Raw genomic sequence first — 14,254 nt, 5'->3', positions numbered from 1 at the left:
GCAATAGTATGTTATTTTTACAAACATACAAATGTATTGATAGGATTAAATATAATACACAGAAGTGAAAGACACCAAACTAACAATAATAGTTATCTCTGGAAGGTAGGAGGTGGGATTGAGAAGGAATATCAAATCGCTCTGTATATTTTTTAGCAAATATGATGAAATATTAAGAATTGATAAAGCTAGGTGGCAGGTGCATAGGTGATCATTAGACATTATTTTCTAATTATGTGTTTTATATTTTAAAAATACAGAAGTTATCAATAGTTTTTATATCCACTTTTTTGCCTAGGTCCCATCCCACTGCCCTTCTAACTGGCTTCCAGAAGCATCATTCCACCAAAATTAACAATGCCTCTGACTTCCTGTGTACATCCCAATGCACATTTTCAGTCTTGCTTGACCTACCAGAAATGGTCTCCTGGCTTTGATGACACAGCTTCTCATTTTTCTCTGCCTCACTGGTCTATCTTTCTTTCCTTCAGCAGCTTGCTGAAGGAGAGCAGGGATCCTCTTCTATCCTTGCTGCTCAAAGTTAGTTTTCAGAGAGAAACTTCTAGCATCACACTATGAGGAGCCATGGAGACTCCAGCCCCCCAACTCCCACCACCAGCAAAAATGGTAAACATTTTTTTTTTTAAACAACCATTTAAAGTCTCTGAAAATGGTCCCAAGAGCATATGGCAAATGAAGAAATAAATGAAGAAAATCTTTAAAAATTTGGTAAGAATAGTGAGTCTGTGGTATTTAAATTGAAACTCACTCCTTTCTTCCCCTGTCCCAACTCAGTGTGATAGAAATTCTACTCCAGACTGGTGCAGCCAAGAAAACACAGCTCCTCTCCTCCAGGCAGCTAGGAAGAGGGCTTTCTTACCAGGAGGGGCAGGATGCCAGCATTTCTCATTCTGCCTCCAGCTAACTGTTACTGAGGCTCCAAGTTCCAGGTAAGTATGGCCAAAAGGTGCAGACTCCCCCTTCTTCTGCCCAGCCCTCACCCATAACCATAAGACAGAGGCTCTACCTTGAGAATGCCAGGGCCTGGATTGCCTTTGTGCTAGCTCATAAGGCACTGGTTCCTTGCCAGGAGAGCCAAGCCAAGAAGACATGAATCTACTGCCTGCTACCTCCACCAAGCACTCAGCTCCTGTAGTGAAAATATCACTCAGAAAGAACTGCACTGTTGTCCTCATCCTCAGCTACAGATCCCTGGCTCAGAAGTTTTGCCTAAGGAGAGAAACAGGCCATAAACCTGTAGCTACTAATCCCTTCCCAAAGAAATTGATTCCATTTGCAACAGAGAAGTTCAAGCCTAAGGGCACTCTCAAAAATAGTGGAAGTCATCATGAAAGCCAACTAAGAGGAGATAGATTGATTGAAAGTTCAGATCAATTGAAAATACACAAGAAACTGAAGGTCAGCTAGTTTGCCCAAGAGAATCCAGAAAAGAGATAGCCGAGAGGAGCTCGCCTGGGATCAGAAAAAATATCATGCACTGACCACAGAAATCATTCATTTAAAGAAGCGTAATATGATTGGTTAGATCTGTGGGACTATTGATGCCTCAGGGCATTGCCGAAAACAAAAGGGCAATCAGCCAGCAATTAATAGAGTACACCAGCTGAGTGTGGTCAGGACAAGCAACAGGCAAAAAGAACCCTGCCAAAACCAGTGCTCAAAGAAATGTGAGGCACTGTAAAGCACAGCAACATACGCATAATGGATGTCACAGAATGACAAGAGAGAGAGAAAGAAGCATGATACATATTCAGAAAAATCATGGCTGAAAACCTGCAAAATATTTTAAAAGTTAGCATCCCTCAGGGTTCAAGCCTAAACTCTCTCTGTTTCTCACTGTGTACTCTCTCTAAGTAACCTGAAATATGTGTGTAAGATATTAATGACTTGCCTGTTTGTGTCTCAGTTCAGACCTCTCTGAGCTCCAGATCTCTATATTCGACTCTTTATTTCACATCTCTTCTTGTGTGTCTCAAAAGCTAACCTCAAATTTAATGTCTCCTCTCTTTTCCATAGCCACCATCCCTAGCCTATGACCCAGTAGACTTTCATTCGGATCACCCCAATGACTTCCTCACTGTGCACTTGCAGCAACTTACTCGATGGTACATCTACGCCCACTCTTGCTCTGCATCCCATTTGTTCACCTCCTGCAGCCAGAGTGTAGCTGAGTCCAAAGCTTGTGCCATTCACCACATGATAGCCAACAAGTCAAGAGACAGGTATTGGGGCAAGAAGGTAACTTCATTTCAGAAAGCTAGCAAACCAAGAAGATGGTGGACTAATGTCCTATAGAACCATCTTAAAAGGCATGAATCTCAAGCTTCTTTTTATATTAGGGGAAGTGGAATAAGGAGAGCATTGAAGTCAGGAGGCAACAGGTGACCACAGACATCTGGGCATCGGCAGAGGTTTGAGGAGTTTGCAAAATGTCTTTGCACTTGGTCAGGTCACAGTGCTTCTATAAGTCTTTAAACATGGTTACTGTTGTACACACCCTCCTTACCTTTTCAGGGGTAGTACTGGGAAGGGACTGTAATCATTCTTATAGTTAAACTATAAACTAAATACCTCTCACCGTTAGCTTGCCTACTTTCAGGAATGAGTAAAAACAGTTTGCTAGTGAGGTTGGAAGCAAGATGGAGTCAGTTATGTTACCTTTCATTCTTACAAGACTGATGTTTTCCAAACACAATTTGGTTGCATCCAGACTCTCTTCCTCATGGGGAATATTAACTCACTCTAATTAACATAAAATTCCTTCGCTTGGCCTACAAGGCCTGTGGTGTCTGGGCCCCTCTTCTAGTCTTATCTTACACTATGTTTATCACGAGGTGGTACACGCTGGCCTTGTCTCAGGCCTAAGTATCCAGCATGCTTTCTCTACCACAGGATCTCTGTATACACCGTGCCTTCTGCCTGGAACACTTCTTTGCATCTCTTTACCTTGTGACTGTTACGCTTCCCAGAGTAGATCAAATGTCTAGTCTTCAGGGTAACCTTCCTTGATCCTCAAGCTAGGCAAATTCCCCCGCAATGCATTCTCCATACATTATGTTTTTCTTCCTCATACCCTTAAAGAGAATTGCAGTGTTAGTTGTATTTGTGTGATTGATTGATTCATGTCTCTCTCTGGTGTGTGTGTGTGTGTGTGTGTGTGTGTGTGTGTGTGTATTCCAGAGTTCAATGATGGCAAAATTTTTGTCTGTTCTGCTCATCATGTCTAGCATACTGCTCAACAATAATTTGTTAGATGGATTCAATTTATTGAGAATGGCAATGGATTGAATTCTTGTGTACCCTCGAAATTGATATGTTGAAATTCTAATGCCCAAGGTGATGGTATTATGAGGTGGGGGCTTTGAGAGGTGATCAGGTCATGAGAATGGAGTCTCATGAATGGGATTAGTGCCTTATGAAAAGGACAGGACCTTGGGCTAGGCACAGTGGCTCATGCCTATAATCCCAGTACTTTGGGAGGCTGAGGTGCAAGGGTTGCTTTAGGCTAGGAGTTTCACACCAGCCTGCAAAACAAAGTAAGACCGCCTCTGTACAAAAAGAATTAAAAACTTAGCCAGGCATGGTGGTGCACACCTACAGTCCCACCTACTCATTGGGGGCGGGGAGGCTGAGGCATGAGATCACTTGAGTGATCGCTATGATGTCACCACTGCACTCCAGCCTAGGTGTCAGAGCAAGACATTGTCTCTAAATAAATAAGTACAATGTTTTAAAAACAGGGCAGGCCTCAGAGAGTTCTCTTGACTTCTTCCCACCATGAAGGTACAATGAGGAATTGGCAGTCTGCAACCCTGGAGAGGGCCCTCACCAGAACCTGGCCGTGCTGGCACCCGGATCTCAGCCTTCCAGCCTCCAGAACTGTGAGAAATGAATTTCTGTTATCTATAAGCCACCCAGTCTGTGGTACTTTGTTATAGCATTCGAAACTGACTAAGACAATGATCTACTCTGAGCCATTTACAATGGAAACAAAATCCCTGTCTTTATCTTGCATTGATTGGCACAAAATGGAAACTACATAATTAGATTCCACGTGGCTTGAAATTACATTATTTTCCAAGCATCTTTCTATCAATAATTATTATTGGGCAAATTCTCCCTCCTAATAAAATATATTGGAACTATAGCCGATTTGTGTAAGGCTTATAATATTAAAATAATTCCAACCATCTGTGTCCCCTACAGAAGTCAACAAAAGGAATTAAGTTTAATAAATATTGCTCAGAAGTCTGCATGAGTCTGTTCAGTAGGTGCAAAATGTTCTCTATCAGAGCACCAAATAGATTTATATAGAGATTATTGGAAGAAGACATGTAAGGCTTTAGTCTAACCTAAGTTATAAGTGGATGATTTCAAATCTTTATTAGGTTTGCTATTTCAGTAGATGAGGATTAATACGTGGAAGGAAGAATTGAATGTCTCACAGAAGTTTCATTTCTTTAAAATTCTGCTCCCTGGTAGCTCATTTAAAAGTTGGAAATAGTGTGAAATCATGTTTCTCATGAGCAAAAAACAGTTTCTGAAATTGCCTTCAGGCTTCCCCTCTTCCTACAGTCTAAGACTGATATTGGTTAAGATGAAAATATATCCATCGTCTTTCACTAAGTTTTACTGGGGAAGCCCGCAATCCCAAACTTGCAGGGTCATACAACAAAGCTTCACAGTCGGCTGCAAAAGAGAGGCACCTCTGGTCCTCTCCCCAGTGTCTTCTTCATCCCAGCCTGCATGTAGAAGGAGCTGGTCCATCTGTACTTCATCTCACTGCATAGGGGTGAGGTCAAAGGCAGCCCAACTGTACTCCTAAAGCGTCCACATGGATGTATTGTGGGTCCTGCCATCTCACAAGACTCATGGCTAAGGCCAATGCCAATGGAAGGGAAGCCACTCTCCACAGCAGGCACTCAGAAGGCACACAGTTCTGGGCAGGACACCTGATCTTTTTATGGGGAAAGCAGAAACCAATAAAGCCACACCCATCGTTTGCTTATTGTCAATGGCTGCTTTCCAGATATAAGGTAGAGTTGCAGCAACAGAGATGTAGGGCTTGCAAAGCCTACAATCTTTTCTAGCTGGCCATTTATAGAAAAAGTTTGCAGCCCTGATCTAGAACTTAAACCAACAAAAGGCAAAACACAGTAATAACAGAAGCAGACAGGTTCAGGTTAGATTTTTTATTATTATTATTATTCTCCATAGACAATATACCCCCACCTCCCAAACTCCACCCTCGCCACGCCTCCCCATTACTAACTAAATCTAGGATGGGCATTCCTACTGTCCCACCCTTGGCATGCCACTGTTAATCATCATTACATTTTTGGTTTTTATGAAATTTGAATCCTCTTATATATCATATATTATTTAAAAGGATTTCTTTTTTCTTCTTTGTGCCAAAAAGTTATTAATATATACATAATTATGTAATCTGGACAAAGCCATTTTATTCCATTTATAATTTTTCTTTCGAATTGAAAAAAGATATTATACGTAATTCAGCTTTCTGTCCAGTACACTTACTTAGCTATAGATGCTTCTAAGGGACAGTTTGAGAAAAATGTGTATTCCCCTTGCTGCTTCAGAATGACTGAGATCAGCAAGGAATCCATTTAAGCACAGAATACTTTCCTGATGGATGTCAGGCTACATTAAATTCAAACCATAAAATGGTTAGCAACTGCTGCTCATCCATAAATAATTTGCTTCTTAGGTTCTACGCTCTCCCACACGTGTCCTCACCGACAATTACAGCAGATCCCCCCCATCTGCATTGTGGGATTCAGCAATGTTCAGAAGAAAAACAACACAGTAAATAAACAACAGTAAAACAAGATACAAATAAAAAATACAGTGTAAGAATTATTTACACGGCATTTATACTGCATTAAGTATTATAGGTAATCTAGAGACGGCTTAAAGTGTATAGGAGGGTGTGCATAGGTGATGCTCAAATGCTGTGCCATTTTATACCAGGGACTTGAGCATCTTTGAATTTTGGTATTTGATGGAGGTCCTAGAATCAATCCCCTGTGAATACCGAGGGATGACTGTATATTACAATGGATCTCATTTTACGTAACTATTCCTCACTTTAGTTTCTTTTGATTTCCCTCCACTTTCTCTCTGATACCTCCACATAACCCTGTTGCTCCCTGTGGTACAATATTGTACTGACTTTTGGGGGAGATAGAGGGCAATAAACAATGGAGGAATTTTTGTATCATCATGGCCACAGAAGTGAAGCCATCAATATCTGAGTTTTTTTAATGAACCCATTTGTTTAGATCTTCACCATTCCTTGCAATATGACCTTATGAAAAGCAGGTCATAGGGAACCATTTTAATTAGTTTCTGAGTACATGCCATTGTATAATGCAAATTAAAATAAGATAATCTTATGTAAAGCAATTAATTGTTTTGTAAATGAAATGTTTGTGAATGAACTCTGAAAAACTGGTGGTAATATTAGAAACAATAACGGACACAATAGTCTTCCATACATAGAGTGGTAATATTTTCTTTTCTTTCTCTCACAGTAGTTGAAAATAGTCATAAACAAAAATTGAGACCTCACCTCCTTAAAAGTACCTGCTTATTCCTTGAGACCCTTGAGCCAAATATCTTCAAATTAACAAGTGATAACCTGAGTAATAGTCATGCCATGAGTGGAGAATATTACTAATTTAGATATATCAATGCCATTTTCTAAACTTTATGAAACACTCATATGTGCATACAACCCTGTACTGTACAACATACTTTATATTAATTTCTATTTTACTATTAGCATGGCTGCAAGGAATTTAATAAACTCAGCTGGTTCAAATTGATGGTAGTCTACATTTAAATTTCTTATTATAAAAATTTTCAAACAGAAAGCAAAATTAGAAAGAGTAGTAAGATGAAACTCCTCATTACCCTGACTTTTTAAAAAATTTCTAATGCTTGATTTATCTGAGTAGAGTCATGTACAAACAAAATAATTGCCCATTCTAATACATTTTGCAAGTGTGATTACTTACCTCATTCCAGACATCCTGTTTGAAGACTATCCTCTATGACTGGAAGTGAGCAATAATACAATGGACCTAAATTGGGCAATCCCTAAAGGGAACTTAGTGCCAGTTGGTCATGACTCTAGGGACCCAACTGAGGCTAAACTTCATAAACTTGAGTTTATGAAGATCTATTCACCTTAACTAACCCTTACTTATCATTTCTTTAATACAGTAGTCTTTCGAAAAATTGATCTCATTAAAGCATACACATTCCATATTTTACAGCTCATGCAGTGTCTTATCACATCAAATTATCTCTTCATTCATTCAACATGTATGCATTGAGTATGGACTATGTGTGATATGGTTTGGCTCTGTGTCCCCACCCAAATCTCATGTCAAATTGTAATCCCCAGTGTTGGGGGAGGAACCTGATGGGAGGTCATTGGATCATGAGGGCAGACTTCTCCCTTGCTGTTCTTGTGATAGTGATAGAGTTCTCATGAGATCTGATTGTTTGAAAGTGTGTAGCACTTCCCCTTTTTCTCTCTCTCTCCTGCTGCCATGTGAAGATGTGCTTGCTTCCCCTTTGCTTTCTGCCACGACTGTAAGTTTCCTGAGCCCTCCGCAGCCATGCCTCCTGTACAGCTTGCAGAATTGTGAGTCAATTAAACCTTCTTTCTTTATAAACAACCTTGTCTCAGATAATTATTCATAGCAGTATGAGAACGAACTAATACAATGTGCTAGACACGATTTAAGCCACTAAAACTAAAGCACACATGGGAGAAATACTTGAGTGAAATGCTACTCAGTATTTTTAAAGCATCAACATCAAATGCTGATATACCATGACTCTTGAAAGATTCTCATTCACCAAACTGCATTAACTTTAGGCCTGTTAAATTATTTTCTCACCAGTGAGCCCACTTTCTTCAAGACTTCTGAATTTATTGTCTGTTCTTAATTGGATTTAGTTACAATATTTCATGTTTTACAGATTTGTGATATTACAATTAAAAAGTCCACTTTACAAAAGTTCATGTCATTGTTTTATCACCAAGGAATATGCAAGAGGTATGTATCTATAATTTTCTCTTAAAAACTTTCTCAAAATAATTTAAATTTAAATATATCATTATACAAAATAGACATTATTGAATTATTTCACCAAAATGTGTGATGTCATAAATAATTATGGGCATCCTTGATTGAATATTTTATTCACTTCATGAAGAGGATAACCATATAAGTTGTTCTCTAAATAAGGACATTTACGAGTGAGAAAGAGGGTGCCATTAATAGTTACACCAGGAAAACAGAAGTAAGTCAGATCTTACCTGGGCACATGATTTTTATGAGTCACTTTAAGTAGTCTTATTTCTAAATGGTTCTTTCCAAAATTAAACCCCTACCAAAGACCTCATGTCTAAGTTTTAGGATTGTACACTGATCTTCCCACTTATATCTCATGTGGATGTCTCATAGGCATCTTGAATTTAGCATTTCCAAAATCAAACTCCTCATATGGCACCCAAACCAGCTTCTGCTGCAGGCTTCCCCATTTGGTGAGTAGTAATGCCAACCTTACAATTGTTCAGGACCGAATTACTGGTGTCAGGTGGATTCTCAGGCCTGCAATCCCCAGGGAGTCTTAGGCTCTTATGTGTGCATCCTCTGGGGCTTTTAAAAGTGATGATTAAGAAGGTTCCACTTGGAGGCTGGCAGCATGCAGAGCTCCATGATCTCATGCCCAGTAATAAAAGCATAACTAGTAGAAACTATTTTTTAAAAAGCATCTAAAACCTTTGGAAACTGTCCTAAGGAATAATTTAGCTAAAGAAGAATTATTATCCAAGAATAATTTATTCAAATCTACTAAACTCAAGCAAAATAGTGAAAGTCTGTAGCTCTTGAGCCACTAACTGCTCTCTCTTTCTCCTGCTACACAGCTTGACAGGAGCTCCGCTCCACGTGAGTGTGACAAAGAAGAGGGCCCTTTAGTCCTGATTTCCCAGACAACTGCTACGGTGTCTTCCCAGGATGGGCAGGCTGCCACCATTTCTCATATCTTCCAACCCAACCTGCAGAGACTAAATTCTGGTGAGTGTGGCCAAGAAATCCAAAGTTGTACTCTAAAAACCTACAAAACATTGGTTAAAAAATTACAGAAAATCAAAATAAATGGGAAATACCACACATAAGTGAATCAGGAGATTTGGCATGAGTATGGTGATAGAGTTTGGACGTTTGTCCCCTCCAAATCTCATGCTGGAATGTGATCTCCAGTGTCGGAGGTGGAGCCCGGTGGAAGGTGTTTGAGCCATGGAGTGGATCTCTCATGAATGGCTTGGTGCCGTCCTTGTGATAATGAGTTTTTGCTCTGAGTTCTTGCAAGATCTGGTGGATTAGATGTGTGGCGCCTCACCCCTCTCTCTCCCTTGCTCCCACTCTCACCATGTGATGTACCTGCCCTACCATGATTGTAAGCTTCCTAAGGCCCTCATCAGAAGCCAATCAGATGCTGGTGCCATGCTTGTACAGCCTGCACAACTGTGATCCAATTAAATCCCTTTTCTTTATAAATTACCCAGTCTCGGGTATTCCTTCACAGTAATGAAAAAATGAACTAACACAGAAAATTACTACTGAGGAGTGGGGCGTTGCTCTCAAGATACCCGAAAACGTGGAAGCAGCTTTGGAACTGGGTAACAGGCAGAGGTTGGAAGAGTTTAGAGGACCCAGAAGAAGGTGGGAAGATGAGGGAATACTTGGAACTTCTTAGAGATTGGTTACATGGTTGTGACCAAAATGCTGACAGAGATATGAACAGCGAAGGCTATGCTGATGAATTCTCAGATGGAAATGCAGAAGTTATTAGAAATTAGAGTAAAGGTCACCCCTGTTACATCCTAGCAAAGAACTTGGCTGCATTATGTCCACGTTCCAGAGATCTGTGGAAGTTTGAACTTAAAAGTGATGGCCTAGGGTATTTAATGGAAGAAATTTCTAAACAGCAAAGCATTCAAGATCTGGCTGGACTGCTTCTAACAACCTATGATCAAACACAGAAGCAAAGAAATGACTTACAGTTGGAAGCAGAGCATAAAAGTTCAGACGAGCCATGTGGCACAGAAAAAAAAAGCATGTTCAGAAGAGGAAGGTAAGCAGGCTGTGTAGCAACCATTTGCTAAAGAGATTTGCTTGACTAAAAGAGAACCAAGTGCTAATATCCAAAACAATGGGGAAAGGCTGTGGAAGCATTTCAAAGATCTTAGAGACAGCACCTTAAATCACAGGCCCAGAGGCCTAGGCAGAAAGAATGGTTTCAGGGGCCAGGTGGGGGACCCTGTTGGCCTGCTCAGTCTCAGGACACTGTTCCCTGAATCCCAGCTGCTCCAGCTACAGCTGAAGCTCAAAGGGCCTCAAGTATAGTTTGGGCCTCTGCTCTGGAGTGCACAAGTCATAAGCCTTGGCGGCTTCCACATGGTGTTAAGCCTACAAGTCCACAGAATACAAGCATGAAGGAAGCTTGGTAGCTTCCCCCTAGATTTCAGAGGATGTATGAAAAAATCCTGGGTGCCCAGGTAAAAGCCAGCCATAGGTGAAACCCCCACAGAGAGCCTCTAGTAAGGCAGTGATGAGGGGAAATGTGGGGTTGGAGCCCTCACACAGAGTCCCTACTGGGACGCTGCCTAATGTAGCTGTGAGAAGAGGGCCACTGTCTTCTAAACCCCAGAATAGTAGATCTACCAACAGCTTGCACCTGGAAAAGCCAAGGCACTCAACACCAGCCTGTGAGAGCAACCACAGGGGCTGAGCCCTGCAAAGCCTCAGGGGCAGGGCTGCCCAAGGCCTTAGGAGCCCACTTCTAACACTACCGTGCTCTGGATGTGGGATGTGAAGTCAAAGGAGATTATTTTGTAGCTTTAAGATTTGATGACTGCCCTGCTGGGTTTCAAACTTGCATGGGACTTGTAGCCCCTTTCTTTAGGTGAATTTTTCCCTTTTGGAACAGGAATCTTTACCCAATGCTGGTACCTACATTGTATCTTGGAAGAAAATAACTTGTTTTGGTTTTATAGGTTCATAGCGGGGAAAAAAACTCATCTCCAGATGAGACTTGGGAATTGGGACTTTTGAATTAAAACTGAAATGAATTAAGACTTTGGGGAATGATTGATAACGGATGATTGTATATTGCAATGTGAGAAGGACATGAGATTTGGCAGGGGCAGGGGTGGAATGATATACTTTGGATGTTTGTCCCCTCCAAATGTAATATTGAAACGTAATCTCCAGTGTTGGAGGTGGGGCCTGGTGGGAGATGCTTGGGTCACGGGAGTGGATCCCTCATGAATGTTTGGTGTTGTCCTCGTGATCACAAGGAATTATTGCTCTGAGTTCATGGGAGCACTGGTTGTTTAAAACAGTGTGGCACCTCACCTCTCTCTCTCTCTCTCTTTTTCTCTCTCTCTCTCGTTCCCTCTCTCACATGTGACCTACCTGGCCCTGCTTCACCTTTCACCATGATGGTAAGCTTCCATAGGTCCTCACCAGAAGCCAAGATGCTGCCATGCTTGTACATCCTGAAGAACCATGAGCAAATTAAAACTTCTGTCTTTATAAATTACCTAGTCTCAGGTGTTCCTTTATAGTAATGTAAAAATGGACTAACAGATGGCAATACTTCTCAAATTGATCTATAGACTCAAGGCAATATCTATTAGAGTCCTAGGGAGCTTCTTGATAGAAATTAACAAGCCAGTGTTAAAATTCATGTGGAATTTCATGGGTCCCAGAATGGCAAAAACACTCTTGCAAAAGAAGAACAAAATAGAATAATGTATACTTCCCAATTCTAAAACTTAGAATAAAGCAACAGTGATCAAGACTGTGTAGTATTGGCATGATAATAGACATGTAGATCGGTGAAATAGAATTGAGAGTCTAGAATAAACCCATACACCTATGGTTAACCAATTTTTGAGGGTGCCAAGGCCATTCAATTGGGAAGAAACAGTCTTTTCAACAAATGCACTGAGTCATTTGTCTAGCCACCTGCAGAACAAATTTGGAGATTTACTTTATACAATATGCAAAACTTAACTTAAAATGGCTCAAAGACCTAAATGTAAAAGCCAAACCTATAAAACTCTTAAAAGAAAATAGGGGAAAATCTTCATGACACTGAATTTGGCAATAATTTTTTGGATATGGTGCTACAAGCACAGGCAACAAAATATAAAATAGATAAGTTGGATTTCATCAATGGAAAACTTATTACCTGAAAGGATACCATCAAAAAAAATAAAAAGACAATTCACAAAATGAGAGAAAATGTTTGCAAACCATATATCTGATCAGGGAACTGTATCCGGAGTATATATAGAATTCAAAAGAACAACTCAACAATAAAAATATTATTAAATATTATAAGATATACTCTTATACAAATATTTTTTTAATCTATAATAAAAAGAAAAAAAACAGATTTAAAATGGGCGAAGGACCTGGATATACATTTCTTCAAGGAAGACACACAATAGCCAATAAGTATATAAAAAGATGTTCAACATCATTAGTCATCATGGAAACGCAAGTCAAAACCACAGTAAGATATCACTTCACTAGCACTAGGATGGCTACAATAAAAATGTCAGATAATTACAAATGTTAGTAAGATTATGGGAAAATTGGAGCCCTCAGCACTGCTAGTGAGAATGTAAAATCGCAAAGTTGCTTTGGAAAACAATCTGGTAGTTTATCAAAAGAGTAAGTAAAAAGTCACCATACAACCCAGCAATTTCACTCCCAGTCATATATCCAAAGAAAGAATTGATAGCATATGCCCACACAAAAGTTTGTACATGAATGTTGATAACAATATTACTGAGACAGCCAAAAGCTGAAAACAAGCTGTGCCCATCAACAGGGGAACAGATAAACAAAATGTGCTATATCCATACAATGAAATATGATTTGGTCAAAGAAAAGAAGTAACTACTGATATAGGCTACAATATGGATGAACCTTGAAAATGGTATGCTAAGTGAGAGAAGCTGGTTGTAAAACATGACATACTATATGATTCCATTCACGTAGAAGTCCCTAGTAAGGAGATCTACAGAGACAAAAAGGAATTGGTGTTGCTCAGGGCTGAGATGGGGAGTATAGGGTGGTGATACCTAAAGGTCATGGGGTTTCCCTTTGAGGTGATGAAAATGTTCTAAAATTGACTGAGGTGATGGTTGTATATGTCTGTGAATATACTAAAAACCATTGAACTGTATGCTTTACTTGAATTGTATGGTATACGAATTCTATCTCAAGCTGTTAAAAAAGAATAAAAAGAATATTATGAAATCCTGTGTCAATAAATTTGACAAATTCCTTGAAAGATAAAAACTATCAAATCTAGCTCAGAAATAACTTGAATATTTCTGTATCTTTTAAAGAAACTGGCTGGCATGATGGCTCACATCTGTAATCCCAGCACTTTGGGAAGCCGAGGCAGGTGGATCACGAAGTCAGGAGATCGAGACCACCATGGCTAACATGGTGAAACCCCGTCTCAACTAAAAATACAAAATATTAGCCAGGCATGGTGGTGGGCCCCTGTAGTCCCAGCTACTTGGGAGGTTGAGGCAAGAGAATGGTGTGAACCCAGGAGGTGGAGCTTGCAGTGAGCCAAGATTGCGCTACTGCATCCTGGGAAAGGGTGTGAGACTCTGTCTCAAAAACCAATAATAATTAAAAAAAAAAAAGAAACTGAATTTATAGTTAAAAACTTTCCAACAAAGTCAACTTTTGGTTCGTTTAATGGCTTCATTAAACCTATAGCTGTAATGCAACTCCACTCCATCCCAACAAGCTATTACATAGAAATTGACAAATTGCTTATAAAATGTATGTAGAAATACAAAAGAATTAGAGCATCAAAAGCAACCTTAAAATGAAAATTAAATTAGAGACATCTGATACTGAAAACTAAATATGTCACACCCTGCAGAAGCAGAGCTTCAATGGAATCCAATGATAGATGTATTTCTGTGTATATATACATACAAAACTACACGCATACATACATATACACATCACATGTATATATACATTATATGTATGCACTTATATTGTATACATGAACACATTTACATTGCATACACACATTACACACATGCATATGTTCATACATACACACATGCATTACATACATA

The 14,254-nt window shown here is 39.7% G+C and overlaps 1 long non-coding RNA gene across 2 annotated transcripts; it reads left to right on the top strand.

Annotated features, from left to right (window-relative positions):
• Positions 1–3,755: 3,755 nt before the first annotated feature.
• On the top strand, positions 3,756–13,319 carry LOC144333935 (uncharacterized). Of its 2 annotated transcripts, none has more exons than XR_013403085.1 (4): positions 3,756–3,902; positions 8,038–8,114; positions 8,990–9,140; positions 11,587–13,319. It is a non-coding gene; the product is annotated as an uncharacterized LOC144333935 (long non-coding RNA). The 2 variants fall into 2 exon arrangements; XR_013403084.1 differs by having other exon boundaries at positions 11,578–13,319.
• Positions 13,320–14,254: the final 935 nt, after the last annotated feature.

Source organism: Macaca mulatta, chromosome 13 (assembly GCF_049350105.2).
Source record: "Macaca mulatta isolate MMU2019108-1 chromosome 13, T2T-MMU8v2.0, whole genome shotgun sequence".
NCBI lineage: Eukaryota > Metazoa > Chordata > Mammalia > Primates > Cercopithecidae > Macaca > Macaca mulatta.
Note: the sequence above shows the minus strand (reverse complement) of the source record. Positions and strands in the feature narration are given on the sequence as shown.